The following is a 23231-nucleotide window of genomic DNA, read 5'->3' as shown; positions in this document are numbered from 1 at the left end:
TTTTTTGTGAAAATCCTGTATCTATGCAATGCCAAATTCATTTGTTAATTCCAGAAGATGTTTTTAAAAGAACTATATATATATGTATGATACATATATATAAATATATAAAATTATTTTAAATATCCCTCCTTGCAATTTTCTACATAGATAATCATGCAGCATGAATATTTTTGGCATTAGGCTTACACTACAACTTTGTGAATAGGGGACTTACAATGGTTTTCTCTTTTTTTTTACAGACTATTCAAAGATTTTTAAATTTTGCTTTCTTCTTTAATTCTAAGGCTCCAAATCAAGTAATAACACTAGATAAGACTTTGCGTCTCCAACACAGTATTCCTAAATTGAAAATTCTGTCTCTCTCTCCTCCTTCATTTTGACCTGATTGTAGTATCAAAGGTTTTCTTGATGCCATCTGTACATCTCTCTGCAGAAAAGGACTTTTGAAGCATTAAAGTTTGGAGGTAAGAACCTCATAGTAAAAAATAGCTCCAGAGGCAAATCTTTCTCTCTTGTGAAAAATATAACAAATAACTACAAGTCTCTTTCCAAATATAAAAATGTGTCTTTTATTTAATTAGATATTATTACAACTATGAATATATAAGACTTTCTTCATGTTTATTCTCTCCCAAGATATTCTACATCCAACAGCAGAAATCATATTTCTTCTCAGATGTTCTCATTAGGTGTCTTCTTTGCAGAGAGGAAATTTATGCTAATATTTATCTCTTTCATACATCTAAAATTGTCGGTATGTACCCACCCAGACTTACTTATTGCAAACCAGCTTGTACTTGCTGGACAATTAAGTGCTGCAGACGGGGACTGTGGTTCAAATGTATTGCATTTATTTATGTTTGAGTTCTTTGTTGAGAGGCAGTCCCTTTTTGGAGGGTATCAAAATTTGACGAGGTGGATTTGGGTATGTTAGTTCAAAAAGCTGGCCAGCGATCACCACCATTCCCTAGTTAAAAATTACTAGAGAACATTTTCTGGTTTGGGGTGGTATAGGGTTCACAAGAGCATTTTTAACCTAATAAACATGGTTGTTTAAGGCTTTTCTTTCCCAACCGGGTTAGTGACTTATTAAAAATCCCACAGGGGAGATATACCATTCATTGGCTCTTTGATATCTTTGCCGAACTATCCTTATCAACTTCCTGATGCCAAAATAGGATAAATATTAGTCTTCAAAATCTCTGTACAGAAAAGAGTTGGCACTCTTTCTCAGTCTATGTCATCTAAGTCAGATGAACTGAAAAAGTACTAAACAACTATGTTTCTTATTTTTAAAATAACTAAATTCTATGCAGTGTTAATTTTAGAAGACTTTTGCTGACAAAATATTATTTTAATTCAGTTAGTTCAAATTAGCTCAGATGCCTCTGAGATAAAAATCAGTATCAGCAACAAACTCAAGCGGATAGAATTGACTTTTTAAAAAAGATTTTATTTATTTATTTGACAGAGAGACAGAGAGAGAAAACACAAGTAGGCAGGGCCGCAGGCAGAGGGAGAGGGAGAAGCAGGCTCCCTGTTGAGCAGGGAGCCCGATGCAGGGCTCGATTCCAGGACCCTGAGATCATGACCTGAGCTGAAGGCAGATGCTTAACCAACTGAGCCACCCAGGTGCCCCTAGAATTGACGTTTAATAAGAAAATTTTGAAAGTAAAATTGGTCTGTAAACAAGTAAGAGTTGATGTACATTTGTATGATGTCAAAGTAGGACTTTGGGGGGCAGATATTTTATTCAGTAGATAAACAATACTAAAGGCAATGCAATAAACTTGAGTTAATTGAATTAAAATTCATGATGTAGCTCACAGAAATGAGTCAGCCCACTTTCTGGCAGATTCCTATTTACACTGGTTACTATACTTTTAAAATGAGGAGTATTATCATTATTTCCCTCCCTTCAATTTTAATGTCCTGAGACAAAGTTCTAGTCTCTTTGCCCTAGTTCCAGCTTAACTTATAAATCAAAATAAACATCCATTAACCAAAACGCAACCAATATCCTCAAGTTACTGTATGTCTTATCTGCACTCTACCAGAAAAGAAGCGATCAGAGTTTTAATTTTTAAAATGCAAAAAAAAAAAAAAAAGAAAAATTAATCCAGAGTAGTCAACCTGGAGTCAGCATACATTCACCCTAATTTCCTAAATGTACTGCGTCTACATATAATGTTCTGAATAACGAGAATGGATCTTCAATCAAGATGATAGCTTTGAAACACTCCTTAATTATAAAGTCAGGCAATTTGACTGGCACATTCTGATGTGGGAGAGCGAGGTTCTTGTCTCACAGAGTCAAAGAATGAATCTCACGGACAAAGGAGAGTGAGTAAAGCGATAAAGTGTATTAAGCAAGGATACAGAGAAAGCTCTCAGGAGTGAGAGGGGTCCCAGTAGGGTTGCCACGGAGGGCTTTTAGGGATGGTCTTTTGTAGAAAGCTAACCAGGGGACTTAAATCTGTTGATAGCACCATTGAGTAAGGACTAGTGATAACACCTGCAACGGCTTACCTCCCTACATCCTTTTTAGGGTCCCGGTAATTTTTCGTTGGTCACAAGTAGCTGTTATAACAAGAACTCACCTCTGACACCAGGGACAGAATGGTCTGGTTTATTCCCTTATCTTTGGTTTCCTTTCATCTCCCACATTTTGAATTTTGTGAGCCTGATCCCATGGTCCCCTACCTATTTCTCCCTACCTAGCCCTGCCTGTCCCTTACTCATTTCCATGGAAGATGGGGAAGAGGGGGAGCATTGCTATTCGAATATTAAAATAAAATAGGTGGGGGAGATGGTGCATATGTAGGGGCAGGCTGTATTTGAAAAACCTCTATACCTTTTGCTTAGTTTTGTGGTGCGCCTAAAACCGCTTTAAAAAAGTCTGTTTAAAAAACAAATAAATGGCATGTTCTGCTAATCTTTAGCTATCACCAAGTTCAAATAATCAGAATCAAACTTCCGAAAGTATATGCCAGTAATATGGCTTTTCTTTTTTTCTCTGTATTTCACGTCAAAATGATAAATTACCAGCCTTCTGTGCTTTAGGTATGAGTCCCACATCAAGTAAGGCTGATAGAGAATTCTACTGAAGGCTCATGAAGCTGTATAGCATTTGGCAGTGACAAATACATCCAGCTGACAGTAATAGAGACTCATCAACACTTGGATATTGAGTTTCATTCAGCCGACACTGGTATGGGGAATAGCTTCTAAAACACTTTTTCATGCACTTATGTTTCTCTGCCAGTGAAGAAAAAGTATTATGAAAATTTTTGACTATCTCATCAGCAGGTACAGAAAATCTTCCTATTTCCCAAATTTAGGAATCAGTTTTAGAAGTCTCCATTGTGATATTCACTTCGTGCCCCAATAGTTTATTATGCCTTCTGTTTCTTGGCATTGCTTCTGCCATAGCCTGGGAAGACCCTCTTATTGAAAAGGGTATTAGTTAATGTCAATGTAGGCTTTCAGACTTATAACATTTGAAAAATCAAAAGACATGGAAAAGGAGAGAGAGCTTTACTTCAATAAAACAAGAAGAAGAAGAAAGCAAATATCTACTTGGGGAAACCTATTGCCTGGTCTATAGGTATAAGTAGGGTTGCCTATATTCCTATAGTTGAAAAAGCCCAAAGTATAAAATGATCCACGTTTTCTTTCTATGGAACATTCTAGGGGCAAAATGTTTGCCATATAATTTGTTTTTAGGATGATAGTCAGAAGGCTGATTTTTGTCAACATGCTCCAATCTTAGAGCCAGGCTAATTTCCATGGCAGCAATGCCATAAAGAGAGTTAAGACTGTTTCAACACAGTATGCTAGACTAAAAGAATATGCTAGATTAAAAGAACCAAACAGATAACTGTGAAAAAAAATTAGAAATAATTTTAAAGTCCTCTTTTCCTCAGAAAGCTTATGAATGTGTAGTGAAATAAAAAGAAAGGCATCTGTACCTTTTTCAGGCAGTCTAAAGGAATATAGCCAAATGGAGGTTACTGGCAGATGTTTTGTCTCCACTCATTAATCTGGACAGAAACAGGTTTTAGCAATTGAATTCTACCTGTGCTTTCCATAATCCTGCAAACATCTTTCAAAGTACTGTACTTATATTGTAGTTCCAGGGTTGAGGAGAGAAAATGCCTGGCATCCTTTGGAATTTGGCATAGCCAATGTTTTTCAAAAGGGACTAAATTCCTGGCATCTTTTCTAAGCTTATTAAAGTGTTGTATTTGCCTTCCAAGTGTCACTTTTTAACCAGAACACTCTCGTAATTTTACCTGAACTCTATGACAGCTCCCGTTTTTTAAGACAGTGGAATTCTAATGTTTTGTACACATAACAAGGGAATAAATGGTCTCTCCGTGAATAATTTTCATTTTTGCAGGATGAAGTTATTAAGCAGAAAGCTTCAATAGACCTTCTGTCACTCTTTTAGAGATGGGAAAAAGAAATAATATTCAAGGTGAGATGTCTAACTGCTGAACAGCCACAGTAATAATACTCATTAACTTCAGGTGAAGGGCCACAGATTTTAAAATCCATTCCAATAAATTAGGGGGGAAAATCTGTTCTAAGTGAATAGTTTTAAAGAAGTGTAGTTATGTTACGAGCATATGGGAAAATTACAAAATGAACTGATAAAATAATTCTCAGCCAAATAGATGAAATATGGAGTCAAGACTGTTAGAATTCCTTTGTCTGGGGAAAAAAAAAAAGCAGTTACAGTAAAGATATTCCATATGGTGCGGAGAGGGAGGGAGAGACAGAGAAAAAGACAAGTAGGTGAGTAGTTGTGGACTGCATTTGACCTACAGGGTAATACAGTATGGAATATTGAGGTTCTTTATAATGGAGGTCCTCTACATCCCTATGATATTAACAATAAGCAGGGAGGTCGAATTCCTCTTTCATGTTAGAAAGCAAGATAAATTAAATTAAAAAAAGAGAAAAGAAAGCAAGATAAATTCATGTGCTTCCAGAATTGCCCTCCATACTTCTTCTCAAAGAGCCACTGAGGGTCTCCTGGCTGCCAGAGATAAAGTATCTTTTTAGGGGAAAAAATTCCCTTACCACTTGTTATAACCATGAAATAAAGTTTTCTTGGAGTGAGACTGGAGGTGATACCCTTTGGTACTCTTTCCCATTATTGTTGTTCACTATCCTCATGCTGTCAAAGAAATGAATATGAGATGTCAGTGTCTGATGAGGCCTACAATGTTACTATCTATATCAAAGCTATCAATCCTTTAACTAGGGATCAAAGAAATAAGTGAAAAGAATTAAACCACAACCAAGGCACCGGTCCAATTTTGGGGTCCAGGTATATCTATCTTTGGACAAGAGATTTCCTAGCACAAATAAAGTCACAAAATCATACCACTATTTATCTGAGCCAGACCGATGGGCACTCACTGACTAGGTCCACCCTTCTTTTGGCTACAAATGTGATGGTTCTGATAACACATATGAAGAAAGCTGCACTTGATACGCTCCCTACACATATAAAAGGCAACAATGAAGCATCTTGCCAGTCTTACATTATGTATCTTATGAAAACCTGGGAGGTCAAAATTGGAAAGAATCTTGAAGATCACCTAGTTCAATTATCACATTTCTTACAGATGGAGAAATTGAGGCTTGTGGGGGGGATTGTATGAGAGCACTCTGCTAGTTAGTGGTAGATCCAGGACTGGATCCCATATCTCTTGATTACCAGTCTGGCAAGATATCCCACATAACTAGAGGTTTCCCAGTTTCCCGCCCAATGTTGGGGATGGTTACTTAAACATGATCTGTAATACAAACTTCTGTGTATGGTATAGGCAGTCTTTGTCTTGAAGATAAAAGAGTGCATATTTTAAGACCAAAAGGACCACATTTTTTCCCTTAATGGTTTACTTTGACTACAATATTTTCAAATTCTAGAATTATTGAGTTGAACAAACCTTGATATTTAGTACTGAAGTGTTTCCCGTTATTCATCTATTGATTCAAGTTTTCTTAAGGGTATAATTCACTTTTATTTCAAACTACTTTGACTATCAACTCCCAGGAATAATAATATTAAATACTAAAAATAGGATAAATTTTAAATGCATAATTTGTCAAACTCCTATCTTAAAGATTTTATTTATTTATTTGAGAGAGAGAGAATGAGAAGGAGGAAGGTCAGAGGGAGAAGCAGACTCCCCGCTGAGCAGGGAGCCCGATGCGGGACTTGATCCTGGGACTCCAGGATCACGACCTGAGCCAAAGGTAGTCGCTTAACCAACTGAGCCACCCAGGCGCCCTCAAACTCCTATCTTAGAAAAAAATACTGATCTTTGAATACCTGTCCATAAACTATTTCCCAATATATACTATTGGGTTTTAAGTGCAAAACTTCTGAAGTGCTATTTGCATTTTAATAAGGACCCAAATTTTGTCTCTTAAAATGTTAGTCTAATGCATGCATTCTCATATTATCTGTTACTGTGTATGCTTATGCTTCCTCTCTCCTCAGCTAGATTACACACTTCTCTAAGTGTAGGAATCACTTCATCAAACCTTTCTTGTACTCTTCCTTGCATGCAAAACATGGCTGGTTACGTAGTCAGTGTTCCATATATAGTTCTAGAATGAACAGATTTATTCCTTATCTCTAAGATAATAGCTATATAGTCTTTGTGAAGGACCCAGGCTTCAGAAACAGACAATCTTAGATAGGATGATACAAATTTACCAGTTATGTGGTCTTGCAGAAATTACTTGACAAGGCTGACACTCAGTTTCTCACCTGTCATATTGAGAAAAATATCAATGATTCTAACTACCTCACAAGCTTGCTGTGAAATGAGATAACATTCATGAAATATCTAGCCTATTTCCTGCCTTCCACAATGGAAGGAAGCAATAAACATTCTTTCCCTTCTCTCTCTTTCTGCTTCTTTTAAATTAGAATCAATAATCACAGAAATGACCTGGAAGACCTTAACGGAAAAACAAACAAAACATCATGCCATGGAATCACACAGAACAAATTACTTTACTTCACTTCATTATTTATAAAATGAAGATAATATTATTATCCTCACAAAGCTACTGGGAAGATGAAGTGAGAATAATAATGTAAGTAAAACAATTACTGCCATGCCTAGTTCAGAGTAGATGCTCAATATATGATACTTAGTATTGGAATGTTTTATTCAACCAGTTTTCCATTAGTACGAAATCAATTTTTAATACATTCATCAGTTCTGAAATTGTAACTAAGAAATAATATTGCCTAACTATGTGTATGATACACCCATGGCAGGATGTGTAGGCCCTGCACAGAATGGATCTATGGGTAGCTTTCAGACTTATTCTCAGCCTCTATTAGTGGGTCTTCTGTGTGGCTGTACAAAAGAAACAAAGACCACCACTCAATATACTGCTGAGAAGGAGGGGCACAGTGCTGGGACCACAACAAGGAGAAAAGGGAAACCCTGGGGATGAGAAAACTAAGCCTCTATCTTTCCAAACCTACACAAAAGCAGAGAAAATCATGTAGAGAACACCCATGCTTGCATTACCAATTTCAACAACCATCAACCTTTGGCCAGTTTTGTTTCCTCTATCAAGTCCTAACTCTACAATGTGTGGGTATTGGACTATTTTAATTATAATACCAGACATCATGTCATTCCACCCACAAATACTTCAGGATGCATGATATAGATTGCCATCATCACATGCCTCAGAATTAATGTTAATTCCATACTATCACCTAATAGCCTATATTTCAATTGATCTGATTTTCTCAACACATTTGAACAGTTGATTTTGGTCCAGTCAGGATCCCAAGGAGAAAGGGAAGGCAGGACTAGGTAGGGAGAGATAGATAGGGGGCTCCATGATCAGACTCACAGAAATCCCAAAGTTGTGGAGGTGTAAGGAAACCAGAGATAAGAGAACACTCCAGACCACCCTGCCCTAGGTGTCTGAGGGGGGAGTCTTATTTATGACAGTGTCCTGTGGTCAACAGAAAATAAACAGACCCTAAAAAGAAGTAACCCATTAAAGACGTTATCACGAGTCCTGCTTATACAAAGGTGCTGTCAAGTAGAGAAGTCAAAAAGATTTAAGTTCCCTGGTTAGCCTTCTATAAAGACCAACCCTATAAGCCCTCAGTGGCAACCCTGTCAGGACCCCTCTCACTCCTGAGAGCTTTTTCTGTATCCTTGCTTAACAAAACTCTGTCACTTTTCTCACCCTTCTTTGTCCGCGAGATTCATTCTTTGACTCCGGGAGACAAGAACCTAGCTCTCCCGCTTCACCAACATGGTCTATACGTTATCTTTAGGTGTTATTTCTCTTATGTCTCTTTTATTCTGCGAGAGTCATTTCCTTTTCTTTGCCTGTCTGAGTTGTGATGTGAGCAAATTTGTGACCCTCATTCAGACATTTTGCCTGGAGCTGGAAATGCAGAGGAAGTTAGAATGGCTCATTGTAGATGCCCAGGTATGGTGACAATTATCAACTTATTTAGTAAACACTAACAAACACTACGAAATAATTTGACTACGAAATAATGTGACTATAAGTTACTCTTTAAAACAAAAGAACAGAAAAACAAACAAAAGCCATCTAACTTTTGTTGCTTAACCTTACTCTTGTGTATCATCAGTTGCTTTACTGCTACACTTCCCTTTTCAGAAGGTAAAGGAGATTCTCTAGAGTCATACAGGGCGTACCACTGAAATGGTTACTGTACTAGTGATAAAAAATACACTTCAGTTTCTTTCCTCCAGAACTAGCCTCTGGAGAAACTTAGCTTCAAGCTTTTCTTCTGCAGCATGATCCAGAGCTTGCTCTTCCATGAACATTTTAGCTTCAAGGTGCATTTAGCTGATAAACCTGAAAATGACCTGTACTTCTTCACTGTTTAACACATTAGAACATTTTCCTTAACCATTCTGTATTGCTCTTTAGATTCTCCAGGCTTGGCAGTGTCCTGGAGGGTATTAATCTGACTCAGGCAGTTTGCTGCAAAATAAGGTAATAGTCATTGTATTCATCGCTCCTTTATAGGAGTGGTGTCTTAGAGGGAAGCAAAGTTCACCCCTAAAAGAGCAGCTGTCCTTGGACCACTAGCATATCATTTTGTATGGAAATTTATTCTAGAATTTACATTTTAAAAATCCACACTAGCATTTTATAATTCCTTCGCTTACATCCTTATTCTGTGCGTCTTATTTCTTCATCAAATATAACTTTTAGGTTAACTCTCCTCATCCTGGCATTCAAAAATCTCAAAAATCTCACCCAGAGGTGGAATTTCCGTGAAGTTAATTGAATGCGATCTGTAGGTACCTCACTTGCATTGGTCCCTTTCAAGACTCTGGCAGGGCCTTAACCATGTGTTCGTACGGCCATGAATTTCTGAAAAGTTTGCAAAAGTATCATACTTCAACTAGATTCAGTTAGGACCCCTGTTTCCTTCCACTCTGATGTTGCTTCATGTCAGATGGCATTGGAGGGATCACAGTCATAGGCCTTTTTATAATCTGACTAAAGAGAAGTTGACAAGTTATCTGAAACTGACAAAGATAACACAGAATTCATAATTTGCTATTATAATGAGTACACTGATGACAAATTTGTTAACGAGTGCCATCAATTCAAAGAGTGTCTAAGATTAGTCATTGCCCGAGAAAATCTGAAGTGTCAAAGAATCTTTCAGCTTACATATGAAAGAAATTTGATAGCAGTTTTATCAAATTTGACAATCCTAAAAATTTACATGACATTATTTATAATGAGTTGTGAAGCTGAAAGAACTGGTTTTAAGCTAGCAATGAAAAAAAAAATCCTATCACACTACAGAATAAAAGCAATCATCTCTCTATTCTTTCCATGGACATTTATATTACAAAACCATTGTCTAATGAAGAGGCAATTGGGCGCCTGGGTGGCTCAGTTGGTTAAGCGACTGCCTTCGGCTCAGGTCATGATCCTGGAGTCCCTGGATCGAGTCCCGCATCGGGCTCCCTGCTCGGCAGGGAGCCTGCTTCTCCCTCTGACCCTCCCCCCTCTCATGTGCTTGCTCTCTCTCATTCTCTCTGTCTCAAATAAATAAATAAAATCTTTTAAAAAAAAAAAAGAGGCAATCAACAAGTGTCAGGCAAAACTTGTACAAAGAAAAGTACTATAGAGGTGTTCAAGTGGTGATTTAATAAAAATGTTATTTTTTAGATGTTAAAAATGTTGGTCAGCTTTCTAAAACTTAGAAGTTTGTTGAGATTGCTTTTCTCTTTCTAAATATTTTTGCTTACACCCAAAACTGCATTCAAAATTTTATGCTATTTCTCTTAAAGTGGGCCCCAAATTACATAAGCTTTAGAACCCACCAAACCTAGATGTGCCCTACTCTGACCACTCGTTACCTAGTTACAATTGTCTCCCTCTACTTCCCAGTATGAACCCTCTACATTAATTGAGCCAGCTTCCATTCATGCTGATCAAGCCAGTTTCTGTACCATGCGTATTGATACCTGCCTCTACTTTTATTCAGCTTAGCTTGTCATCCATCCTTCAGTTGCCCAACTATGCATATACTCTTCCTTCTTAAAGAGTTAACTCAAGAGCCATCACCTGTAGGAAGTTTTTCTTGATTTGATCATTCCCCCTCAGATGCAATTTGGTCACTCTTTTCTCTGAATCGGCTTTCACCTTATATTAACTTATATAAGAGTTAAGTACTATAAATCAATCCCTCACTAGATTGTGATGGTTCTCAGAGCAGGAGGAAGTTCCTTTAGGGTAGTTTCTGCCAGAATGCCTGGTACATTATTTTCCTCACTGTAGGCTTTCAACTGATGTTGGTTGAATCAGTAGGTGGGTGGGTAGTGGGAGTCTATTTTTAGAACACAACTGAATTCCACCCCTATGAAGCTATTTTTTCCTGTCTACCCAAGCCCAATTCGATTTCTCCCTTTGTAAAAATTTCCTTTTGCATTTATGATCTGTATCTTGATCATTTATCATGTAACAACGGCAATTAATATATGTTGTCTTCCCATTTGAATTGAGAGTAGGAACCATGACAGATTTCTTTGGGAACTCCCCTAGAGCCTTGCTATTCAACTGAATTGTTTAATTGCATTTTTAAGCACATTTTATTTATTTCTCCAGTACAAGATAGTCTTTCCTTTATTTTTATTGATGATGGAATGTAACATTCACAATCACTGCCATAACTTTCCAACACCTGTACACTCATTTACTTATCATTTTCTCTTAACACACTCATTTAAAAATGTGTATTTATATATATACATATATATAAAGGAAACAGCTTAAGTAGAAAGTCAGGATTGCTAGTTATAAAGAACAGTTACGATTTCTAGCTTCTGCGAAATGCTCTGATCCCAAGCCTGTTTCCTGTTTATGAAACAAGAAGATTTTCAAATGTTAGAAAAATGTTAAAGACTCATTAGCACCAAATTGAGACTTTCCTTAACATAATCCACTCATTCATACAATTGATATTTGTTGTCCTCCTACTCTGTGCCTGGATATTCAAGACACCTGGCCTCACTGGAACCCTAACTGGGAGAAAATAGCAATCAGTACAAATAAGCACATGAGTTCATTTGAGTTGGAGAAAATTCACTGAAGAAAATAAAATGGGGTAATGTGAAAGAGAGTGACTGGGATGAGAGTCATATTTGATTGGGCAATTAAAATAATAAAGAGAAGTTTGTTAAGAAAAGAGCTTTCTCACTGAGTTATTATTTGTTAAGGCTATCTCTGTGCATCACCCAAAATAATCCATGTGTAGTGCAGATGTACATGTCTTACATTTTGGCAAACATTAGACCATATTTACATTTTGCAGTAAATAGATCTGGATAAAACTCTCAGCTCTACCACTAAGTAGTTGTGAAATCTTGGCCAAGTTACCTAATTCTTTTCAGTTTCAGTTTCCTTATCAGAAAAATGAGGACAATCAAAATAAGATAAAAAATAAAAACCATAGGAGTGCTATAAAGATTAAGAGAGAGTAGGTAATATGCTTAGCAGAGTGCCTGGTGCATCACATATAGTCTTTCACAAGAGTCCTAGGGCAATTTCACCCTTTAACAATCATCAAGTCCTTTCAGGAAATAAAGAGAGCCTTAAGTGATTAGAAATTGGCAGAGGCTGTACAGTTCCTACCCCTAAACCTCACCACTCGGTGTTATGCTTCATTGAAAATAGGTCTTTGACCAAATTGTGTCATATGTACAAATATTTGTAAGCACAAAACCATTCATGACTGCATGTAGCTCAAGTGAATTGCCACTCTGCACTGAGACACACAGAATGACATATTGTAGGAAAGATTTATTCTAGGGCAGATACAATGATATTCCTTCAGCAGGAGCAGCCAATGTGGTAGTCTCATCAGTGGGCGGAGTCCTCTGTGAAGTGGAGGGACACGGAATCAATGGAGATCTAGACACTGAGCTCTGCACAGAGTGTCATAGGTTGCTGGGATTGTCAGATTCATATACCTGCTTCTCCTAAGGGTAGCATAACCTGTGCAATCTTTCTGACCAGCCATCTCTCTTCAACTCTCTAGTAGTGAAACATATTAACATCTCTAACATCTCTTATTTTATTTTATTTTTTTAAAGACTTTATTTATTTGACAGCCAGAGACACAGCGAGAGAGGGAACACAAGCAGGGGGAGTGGGAGAGGGAGAAGCAGGCTTCCTGCTGAGCAAGGAGCCCGATGTGGGGCTCAATCCCAGGACCCTGGGATCATGACCTGAGCCGAAGGCAGATGCTTAATGACTGAGCCACCCAGGTGCCCCTAACATCTCTTATTTTAATTACAAAATCTCTGGTATAGATTTTGACAATAATATTGGAAATGCTAAATAACTATTTCCGTTTTGTGGATTCCAACATAAGTTACTTCAAATGCTAATTAACTGTCCCTACAGTGAAGTTGTCTTAATTTGTACACACATTTATATCATACTGTATATACTGAAGTATTTTTATTTTTATTTTTTTAAAGATTTTATTTATTTATTTGACAGAGACACAGCAAGAGAGGGAACACAAGCATGGGGAGTGGGAGAGGGAGCCCGATGTGGGGCTCGATCCCAGGACCCCGGGATCATGACCTGAGGCGAAGGCAGACACTTAATGACTGAGCCACCCAGGAGCCCCTGAAGTATTTTTAAAGTAAAATACTCCACCAAGTAACAAGTCAATAATGTTACCTGTTATTTACAGTATAATAAATATAGGTAGAACCTTTGTTGTAACAATTAGAACTATTTTAAAGGAAAATTCAGTTATCTTATTATTGGATAATTACCTATTCTTTCCACCCCTAATGATTCTGTGAAAGTAAACAGAGCTTTCAGGAAGAGCTGATTAACTCTTTCTGGTCACCAGTTAACCAGAGCGTTAGCCTTTATGAACTCATAAGCCATGTCAGATAAATAGTAGGTGTTTACTGTAGCCTTCCTTTTGAATAGACAGGAATAGTCCCCAAACACTGATTATAGATATTATTATGATGACTGCTTCTGTTTCAAATAGAAAGAGAAAATGAAAATTAAGAGTTTTCTTTCATTTTCCCTCCAGTTTTAGTTGTCCGTAGTAGAAACAGCATGGTGTACAACAGGAAGATATGGAGCACCAAGTCCAGCTCTGCCACTAATTAGCTGTGGATTATGCACAAGTCACAGCTTCTGTGCTTCCATTTCCTTATCTATAAAGTGTGTATCGTACGTACTCTCTCTAACTGGCAGAGTTGTTTTGAAAAGAGAATGAAGTTGCTAGATGAGGACAGGCATTGAAAAATTTAAAAGCTCTACACTAATATAGACCGCTATTCTTAATATTTTTCTTTCAGGTTGATTTTTAATCAGAAAGCATAATAACATAGGAGCCAATGGTAATAGCTTCAGTGACAACAGTCCAATTAGACATCCAATTAGTGGATGGCAGAAGGTAGGCTGCTAAAATATATCAGCATATATAGAAGTCATTCATTTTTCATAAATGCCAAAGTAAAAGAAATGTTTTCTTCAATGGAGAAGCTGACGCTGTTATTTATAGAACTGCAATAAGGTATTCACTGGTTCTCCATCTCCAACCTTTTACATGTATATTTTACATTTATATCTATAAATCTAGTAGAAACATTTTCTTGATGTTTTTGAGGTATATCTGAGTACACTGTCATGACCAGTGCTGTGGGCTAGGTAGCTGCCTATACGTTGTGATTCCAAAAGCTCAAAAGGTACTTCTTTCTCCAGTCTTCATTCCACATTCCTAAAAAGGCCAAGACCATTTGCATCAACTTTTGTAAGTTTTCCTAAGATTTTGACTGTGTTAGGTGTTCTCTTACACTGGAGAAGAAATATATTAGTAACTATGTTGTAGGAATTTATTTTATTAATTTAATGTCAATGTCCAGGAAGCAATGGAATGAGTACAAACATGCAGGAAAAGCTCTAAGATGATTTTTCTGTCTTGGTCTCATGAAATGTAAGGAAAGTAGAGGAAGACAGAAGGGACAGCAGGGGACTGCTTGAGAGCAACAACAGAAGGGATAGAAAGATGGGGCCAACTTGACATCCTTCACCACTTTGCTGGAGATAAACTTTGAAAACAGAGATGAGGAATCAACTGACTTGGCAAAAATGCAATTTGCGTCCCAATTCCCATTGAGAATCCTCAAGCATTCAGAGATAGGGAGGCCATGTCAAAATGAAAAGTCCCCAAAGGCAAATTTTACCTCATTTATAGTTCGGCCCTCTATTTTATTTGCATAAAAAATATTATTTCATTTAAACCTTATCATATCATGCTCTGTGTGAAGCCAAATATTCTCCAGTTCAAGAGCCACCTACTAAAGGCTGGGCACTGTGATAAAATCTGTAAGATATACAAAATGAAAAATAGGGGTATCTTTAATCTCCAACAACTAACTTGTTATATAATCCTCTCTTAGTATCGCTCATCTGTAGGCACTTACATCTTCCTACTGCAGGATCTGAAGCCATACCTGACCAAGGCAAAGTGTACACAAGGAGACACATTTCAATCACTGAGTAAGATTTTGAATTAATCCTATTGCTCTAAGTCAAATGTCTGACATCCCTCAACTTCTCTATTAAACCATATATATCCAATCTGTCCTACTGAGCTAGGTCTTTGTTTCTGAGTGTTAATTTTCATTGGAACTGAAGCCTTGTCTGGATCCTGAATACTGGAGAGTAGAGTATGTCTGTGGCCTTGAAAAACTTTCCACATATCACCGATTACTTTTGTCTATATTTCTTCCACCTGCCAGGAGCCGTGCTCAAAATTTGATATAACACCTGTAAACAAATAGTGCTGCAATCAGTCTGAAATTGCCAATCGCCACTTTCTGAAGCCTCCTGTTTCTATGACTTTACACTCTAGATCAGATTCCTTAGGACTCTATTGCCAGCCAAGATAAAGCACAAGGTAACCACGTTTGATTGACTACTCCAATTTAAGCTATTGATTATCCCTCTCAGGAATTCGTTTTATAGTGATGTCAGCAAATCATTTGCATTCTATCTGTTCACCTATACTTTCCCCACTAGCTTTGAAATTTAGCCTACCTGGGTCAGGGTTGTCAACTTAACAATCAAGTTAAGAGCCAGTGATTTTGATTGATTTTCCTATGACTGATTTTCATATGATTGATTTTCCTAATCATAGTCAAAATATATATACAGATTTTCTACTGTGTCTTGTCTGCTTTTACAATCCAGAAGTGCAAATTATTTTTATTTTCTTCACATCTTCAACTCAGAAGATTAATTTATGATGGCACAACCATCTGTTATTTCCAAGAAATATCTACAATGAATTTACTGATACTTTAAAGAAAGTGAGAAAAAAAGAAGGAAGGGAGGAAGGAAGGAAGGGAAGGAAAGAAAAAAGGAAGGAAGGGAGACCTCATTAAGCACAGTGAAAAATTCAGTATTTGGGATATTGGCTTACATTCCAAGCATATTTCAAATGGAACATAAAAATCTGCAATTTATGACACAAATGTGAAAACTTCTCCCTTGGTGCAAACTTTCTTTGGTATTTGTCAGCTGGAACTCAAAACAAAATAAAACAAAACAAAAAACACTGCTCTCTAACTGTTCAAGGAACACACTTATTATACTACGTAACACACCATTAATGCAGAATTAAATTTTTTAACATTAAAAATTTATATTTGTGACTTACATTAATTTCCACAGCATGGTACATGGCATTGTTTGCTCTTATGATTAAAGCACTTATCTTAAAAACACTGCCCTAGATGGCAGAAGAGAATTAACTAGCATAAGTAGGAGTACAAAATATGAAGGTGTAAATTGCCTTCAAAAGTCAAGTCTAGAGGGCGCCTGGGTGGCTCAGTTGGTTAAGCGACTGCCTTCGGCTCAGGCCATGATCCTGGAGTCCCAGGATCGAGTCCCGCAGTCCCGGGATCAAGTCCCGCATCGGGCTCCCTGCTCGGTGGGGAGTCTGCTTCTCCCTCTGACCCTCCCCCCTCTCATGTGCTTTCTCTCATTCTCTCTCTCTCAAATAAATAAATAAAATCTTAAAAAAAAAAAAAAAGTCAAGTCTAGAAAAAGAGGTTAGAAGACAAATTTCACATTCCTGTTTAGGATCTAAATTGAAGTGTAATTATAAGATAATGAAAGTTATTTTCTTGTGTGATACATCAACTGGCTGTGATGGCAGCTACCAAAATGGAAATGCACCCAGATTTGCAACAATGTCAATAAAGTTAGAATATGTGTATGGTCTCATAAGGTCACTATGTGAAATAAACAACATATTTGTTTCGGTTATGAGTTTCAATTATATTAGTCTACTAAACATCACCCCATAAATCATTAAATGATGTGAACGAAGACAGAAAAATACAAATGGACAAGAATATAGGCTTCTATTCTCATATGAAATTGTAAAAATACTAATTTGAAAGCCATATAAAAAACTGGGGAAGTTTCACAATAAAAATATATCCTATGACTAAATAATTCATATTCCTTTATTTATTTTACATCGTTTATCTCTTTCTTAGAACTGCTTACTATAAAGCTAAAGTTAAGATGGTATGTGAAAGCAATATTCAAAGATTGGAATGACTGTTCTAAAGTGTCAGCCAAGAAAACTTTCCTTTCTTTATGGACAAAAGACAAATTATGACCATGAAATAACCAAAGCAGAGAGCAGTATATGCTTTAAGAATGAAAGTGGTATAGAGGCTCCTGGATGGCTCAGTCCGTTAAGCGTCTGACTCTTAATTTCGGCTCAGGTCATGATCTCAGGGTCCTGGGATCCTGCCCCATGTCAGGCTCTGCCCTCAGTGGGGAGTCTGTTCCCTCCCTCTCCCTCTGCCCCTCCTCCTGCACACACACACACACTCTCTCTCTCTCTCAAATAAATAAATATATATATTTTTTAAAGAATGAAAGTGGTATAAATTAAGGCTTATGCTATCATTCCTTCCCAAGGGGGACATAAAAAGGGTAAAAAAAATTAAAGTATCATTGAAATTATGACAGGCTCCCATTCATATAACACAATTTGGAGGAATATCATGTAGATATAAAGTATTTTGGATGACATTAGAAGTATACACTAAGGAAATTTAAGAAAGAAATAAGATGAGGAAAAAGGGAAGAGGGAAAAGAAAAAAAAACAGAGAGAGGGAAACAAGCCATAAGTGATTCTATTTTTAAAAAAGATTTTATTTATTATTTATTTGCAAGAGAGACAGAGATAGTGAGAGAGAGCACAAGCAGGGAGGAGAGGGAGAAGGCTCCCTGCTGGATCCCGATGTGGGGCTTGATCCCAGGACTCTGGGATCATGACCTGAACCGAAGGCAGCCACTTAACCAACTGAGCCACCCAGGCACCCAGCCATAAGTGACTCTTTTTTTTTTTTTTTTTTTTTAAGATTTTATTTATTTATTTGAGAGAGAGAATGAGAGACAGAGAGCATGAGAGGAAGGAGGGTCAGAGGGAGAAGCAGACTCCCTGCCGAGCAGGGAGCCCGATGTGGGACTCGATCCCGGGACCCCAGGATCATGACCTGAGCCGAAGGCAGTTGCTTAACCAACTGAGCCACCCAGGCGCCCCCATAAGTGACTCTTAACGATAGAGAACAAACTGAGGTTTGATGGAGGGATGTGGGTGGGGGATGGGCTAGACAGGTGATGGGTACTAAAAAGGGCACTTGTGATGAGTACTGAGTGTTGTATGTAAGTGATGATTCACTAGATTCTACTCCAGAAACTAATATTGCACTGTATGTTCACTAACAAAATTTAAATTAATAAAAAAATATACACTAAGAATCAACTATAGAGAGAGCAATGTAATTTGGTGAGATACAAGGATAAGAAAGAATAATAATAATAACAATAAAAAAAAACATTACTGCTATTTCTCAAATTGGATGGGCAGCTGAGAGCATTATGTCAGCCAGGAAACAAATTGGGGAAATATAATAGTATCACCTAATGTTAAAATGCAATTAAAGTAGAAAATTGGTGGGGTTTTTTATTGGTGAAAACTGGAATGGAAGACAAGAGTGAGTGCATAACAGATAATGACAAAAAGGATAAAGAAGAAAACACATTATGAACAAAATAGGGTAAATACTCATAAAAAGAGGATTCAAAATCTGGATAACTGAAATGCCTGATAAAAAGGAAAAAAAAGAATATAGCAACAAGGACAAAATATTGACAAGTATAAAAGAAGAAAATCTTCCAAAAATGACAGAAATCCTGAGTCTGCAAATCAAAAGGCTTCACTGTTCCAAGAAAAGTTTATAATGACAAAACAATATAGAGGTATCAGTCATGATTTAACTTTGAAGATAGAGGATTGTTATAGATACCCAGATATAAGAAGAAGACCGCTATGGCATGAAGATATTGTTGGCTACAAGTCAAAGAATGAATGGTTTGAAGTTGTTTAAAAATAGGTGTTTCCATGAAAAAATGCTCAACATCACTAGCCATCAGGGAAATACAAATCAAAACCACAATGAGATGCTTCCCTACACCAGTTAGAGTGGCAAAAATTAACAAAACAGGAAACAACAAATGTTGGTGAGGATGTGGAGAAAGGGGAACCCTCTTACGCTGTTGGTGGGAATGCAAGCTGGTACAGCCACTTTGGAAAACAGTATGGAGGTTCCTCAAGACGTTAAAAATAGAGTTACCCTATGACCCAGCAATTGCACTACTAGATATTTACCCCAAAGATACAGATGTAGTGAAAAGAAGGGGCACATGAACCCCAGTGTTCATAGCAGCAATGTCCACAATAGTCAAACTATGGAAGGAGCCGAGATGCCCTTCAGCAGATGAATGGATAAAGAAGATGTGGTACATACACGATGGAATATTATTCAGCCATCAGAAAGGATGAATACCCACCATTTGCACTGACATGGATGGAACTGGAGGGAATTATGCTAAGTGAAATAAGTCAAGCAGAGAAAGACAATTATCATATGGCTTCACTCATATGTGGAACATAAGCAATAGCACAGAGGACCATAGGGGAAGGGAGGGAAATCTGAAGGGGTAGAAATCAGAGAGGGAGATGAACCATGAGAGACTATGGACCCCAGGAAACTAAGGGTTTCAGAGGGGAGGGGGTTGGGGGGATGAGGGTAGCGGGGTGATGGTTATTAAGGAGGGCACATGTTGTGATGAGCATTGGGTGTTATATATAACTAATGAATCATTGAACACTACATCAAAAATTAATGATGTACTCTACAGTAGCTAACTGAACATAATAAAAAAATGAAAATGAAAATAAAAATAAATAAAAATTCATAAATAAAAAATAAATAAAAAATAGATATTTCCATTTTTGTTTTGTTTTTATTTTCCTCACATTAGAAGCAATCCAAAAGAGGTTGTTCCAGAATTGTTACAGTGGCTCAACAATGTCCACAAAGATCTGGGCCCTTTATATCTTTTCACATCACCATTCTTAGCATGAAGACTTTTGTTTTCATTTTTTTTCTATCATGATTAACATGACTATTGTGTCATGTCTCATTGTCCTTACATAGCCACACCTAAAAGTAGAAATAAAGAGTAGATACTTTCTCCTCATTGTCTGTGTGCCTATCTATCTATCATCTATCTATCTATCTATCTATCTATCTATCTATCTATCTATCTATCTATCATCTATCTATCTATCATCTATCATCTATCATCTATATCTATCATCTATCTATCTATCTATCATCTATCATCTATCATGTATCTATAGCTATCTATCATCTCTCTATCATCTAGTTGTTTATTTGACTAGAAGTTTTATTTTCGAAGTACAAAGGATGGAGATGCAATAATATTTGGCATTTTAAATTTGTTTGTTTTATTTAAGTTTAATGTTAATTCCATGCTGTGTTGAGGTAAGAACAAAACAGATTCTGTATCTATGGCTCCAGGCAGATATCTGATAGTACAAAGGAGCTTCAAGTTACACACACTGAACAAAAAAAGTTGAGGGAGTGAAGTAGGGGAGGGCACCTGGCAGAGAGGGAAGAAGATAAAACAAATAATTGAACACCCACACAGACTTTTCCACACCACCTTCAAAGCTAACTTGCTTTAGAGAAAGAGTATAAAGTAGGCAAGAATGAGATTCAACAATTGTTGACCTGTTACCAGCATCATGCTTTTCAGCAACATTTCAGGAAAGTCTGAAGCACTTTTTACGGCAAAACCATAACAACAGACTCCTCAAACAACCCTAACCACCTCAAGCTAACACCCAATTAATTTTAAACATTGGCATAAAATTTGATTTAACCAATTAAAGAAAGGAAAAATGGTACCACTTATGCTTCCATTGTGTGATTAACCTCTCTCTTAGATGCTTGCATCACCTAGCAGTCAAATGGCTTTTGAATTTACTTTACATTTCTAATGGTGATCTCACCCCATCTGGCAGGAGATAATACAGTAATGCTGAAAAAGCTTCTGTGTAGTCCTGCTAGTGTCCTAAAGAACCAAAAAGCTGGAACCAGTAAAATCCACAGAAATTCATTCTTGCCTTTAAGAACTTTTGAAAAAATGTCTGTTTAAAAACCATTGGGGCAGAAACCTACATTCTGAGGTAGAATGTAAAAGTCAAATTTGGTGTTTCTCAGTGACAATGGGGAATTTCCAAAGGGTGGGGGGGAATGGGAAGGAGTAGGGAGGTCAGAGATGGTTTCTCTTGTTGGCCTTTAGGTCTCACTGATTTTCATCTTCTGTATCATGCAGAAATTCTTTATTCTGCTCTTTCCCAACACCCTGCATGTCTGAAGTCCACAGTGTCAGATTATCATGTAACAACTGCATCATAAGTATAGAGTCCCTAGAACTTCCTTCACTCAGCATATCCATTTCTGTAACTGCATCATGAAAAGCCACTTTGGCCAACCTGCAGGCATGGTCAGAGGAATTAAGAATTTCATAGTAGAATACAGAAAAATTGAGGGCAAGACCTGAGAGAATGAGATGTGGTGGTCCAAGATCTATCATTGCAATATCAATAGCAGCTTTAAAGCCAGTAGGCTATTCTCCACAGCCTCCTTTCTGTAGGAAATTCAGCCTGATACCTGTGATAGTCTCCTTTTGTTTTATAACAGAAAACCTTGGACTCACCAGTGTTAGCCACTGGAATGAAGTGTTCATCCAGTGTTTCCAAACTGTCATAAAAGATTAACCCTAGTCAATCTCAACCACTTGCCAATATTCCTGAATTATTTTCAGTTTGTCTACTCTTTCCTTGTCTTCTTCTATCTGTTCAATGTTGCTGATTATTCTCCAGGAGGATCTTCTAGCTAGCTCCAATCACATTTCTGTATGCAACAGACAGGTTTCTTTCTTTCAGTGTCATCTCAACATTCATCTCTGCTACCTTCTTCATTAATCTTACCATTTCATCCTATCAACAAGACTGCTTGGCCAGCTTCACTTGGTACACCAGGTCTTCGTGAGCATCCATAGTGGTGGCAGCTCCAGTGGGGTCTATGTGACAGATGGAAGCACATAGCATCTCTGACTCAGCCTCCCTCTCCACACCTCTCTCTCCATTTATTAGTGAGGAAAATCTTTTTTTTTAATTTTTTTTTTTTTAAGAGAGAGAGAGAGATTGTGTGTATGCAAGCAGGCCGGGGGGGGGGGGGCAGATGGAAAGGGAGAGAATTGTAAGCTGACTCTGCACTGAGCACAGAGCCCAACTTGGGGCTCAATTCCATGACCCTGAGATCATGACGAGCTGAAATCAAGAGTCAGATGCTCAAACGACTGAGCCACCCAGGTATCCCAAGGAAAATCTTTCTTATTTTTTTGAAGGTTTTATTTATTTACTTATTTGACAGAGAGAGAGTGCACAAGCAGGGGGAGCGGCAGGCAGAGGAAGAGGGAGAAGCAGGCTCTCCGCTGAGCAGGGACCCCAACACGGGGCTCTATCCCAGGACACTAGGATCATAACCTGAGCCGAAGGCAGATGCCCAATCAACTGAGCCACCCAGGCGCCCTGGAAAATCTTTCATAGAATGATCTAGCAAAATTTTTCTTACATCTCTTGAGCTAGAACAAGGCCACATAACTACACTATAGCTGTAAGGGAGGCGAGGGAAGTAAGTCCCTGACATTTTCATGCTCTGTTATTAACAATGGACTTTGATGGCAAGTAAGAAGTGACAGGGGATTGGCTAATGCATAGGCAACTAAAAGTGTCTGCTATAGTCATCTACCAAGGGACAAAATGATTGGGCTATTCTTAGATTTTCAACAATACCAGAGGCCAAATATAAAAATAATACCAGAAAATTTTATAAACTATACATATGTACTTATATATATACATGTGTGTACATACACATGTGTATATATGTGTTTACTCATGTATATGTACATAAAAGTACACAAATCATAAGTCTATATAATTTAATGAATTTTATACACAATGAACATACTTATAAAAACAACCAGATTAAGAAATAGATTATTACCAGGACCCCAGAATCCCCTCTTTTACCCACCTGCTCTCCAAATGTAACCATTATCTTGACTTCCAACATCTATTAATTTTGTCTGTTTTAAAATTTTATATAAATTCAAGAATACAATATATAGTCTGTCATGTTTGGCTTCTGTTCTGT

General features: G+C 37.4%; 1 pseudogene; it reads right to left on the bottom strand.

The window, feature by feature from the left end:
• Positions 1-21312: 21312 nt before the first annotated feature.
• LOC118011368 lies at positions 21313-22069 on the bottom strand (annotated as a pseudogene).
• Between the last annotated feature and the right edge of the window lie 1162 nt (positions 22070-23231).

Source organism: Mirounga leonina, unplaced genomic scaffold (genome assembly GCF_011800145.1).
Source record: "Mirounga leonina isolate KUSES-001 unplaced genomic scaffold, KU_Mleo_1.0 Mir_101664, whole genome shotgun sequence".
Lineage (NCBI taxonomy): Eukaryota > Metazoa > Chordata > Mammalia > Carnivora > Phocidae > Mirounga > Mirounga leonina.
The sequence above is the reverse complement of the archived record's forward strand: the minus strand, read 5'-3'. Positions and strand labels throughout refer to the sequence as shown.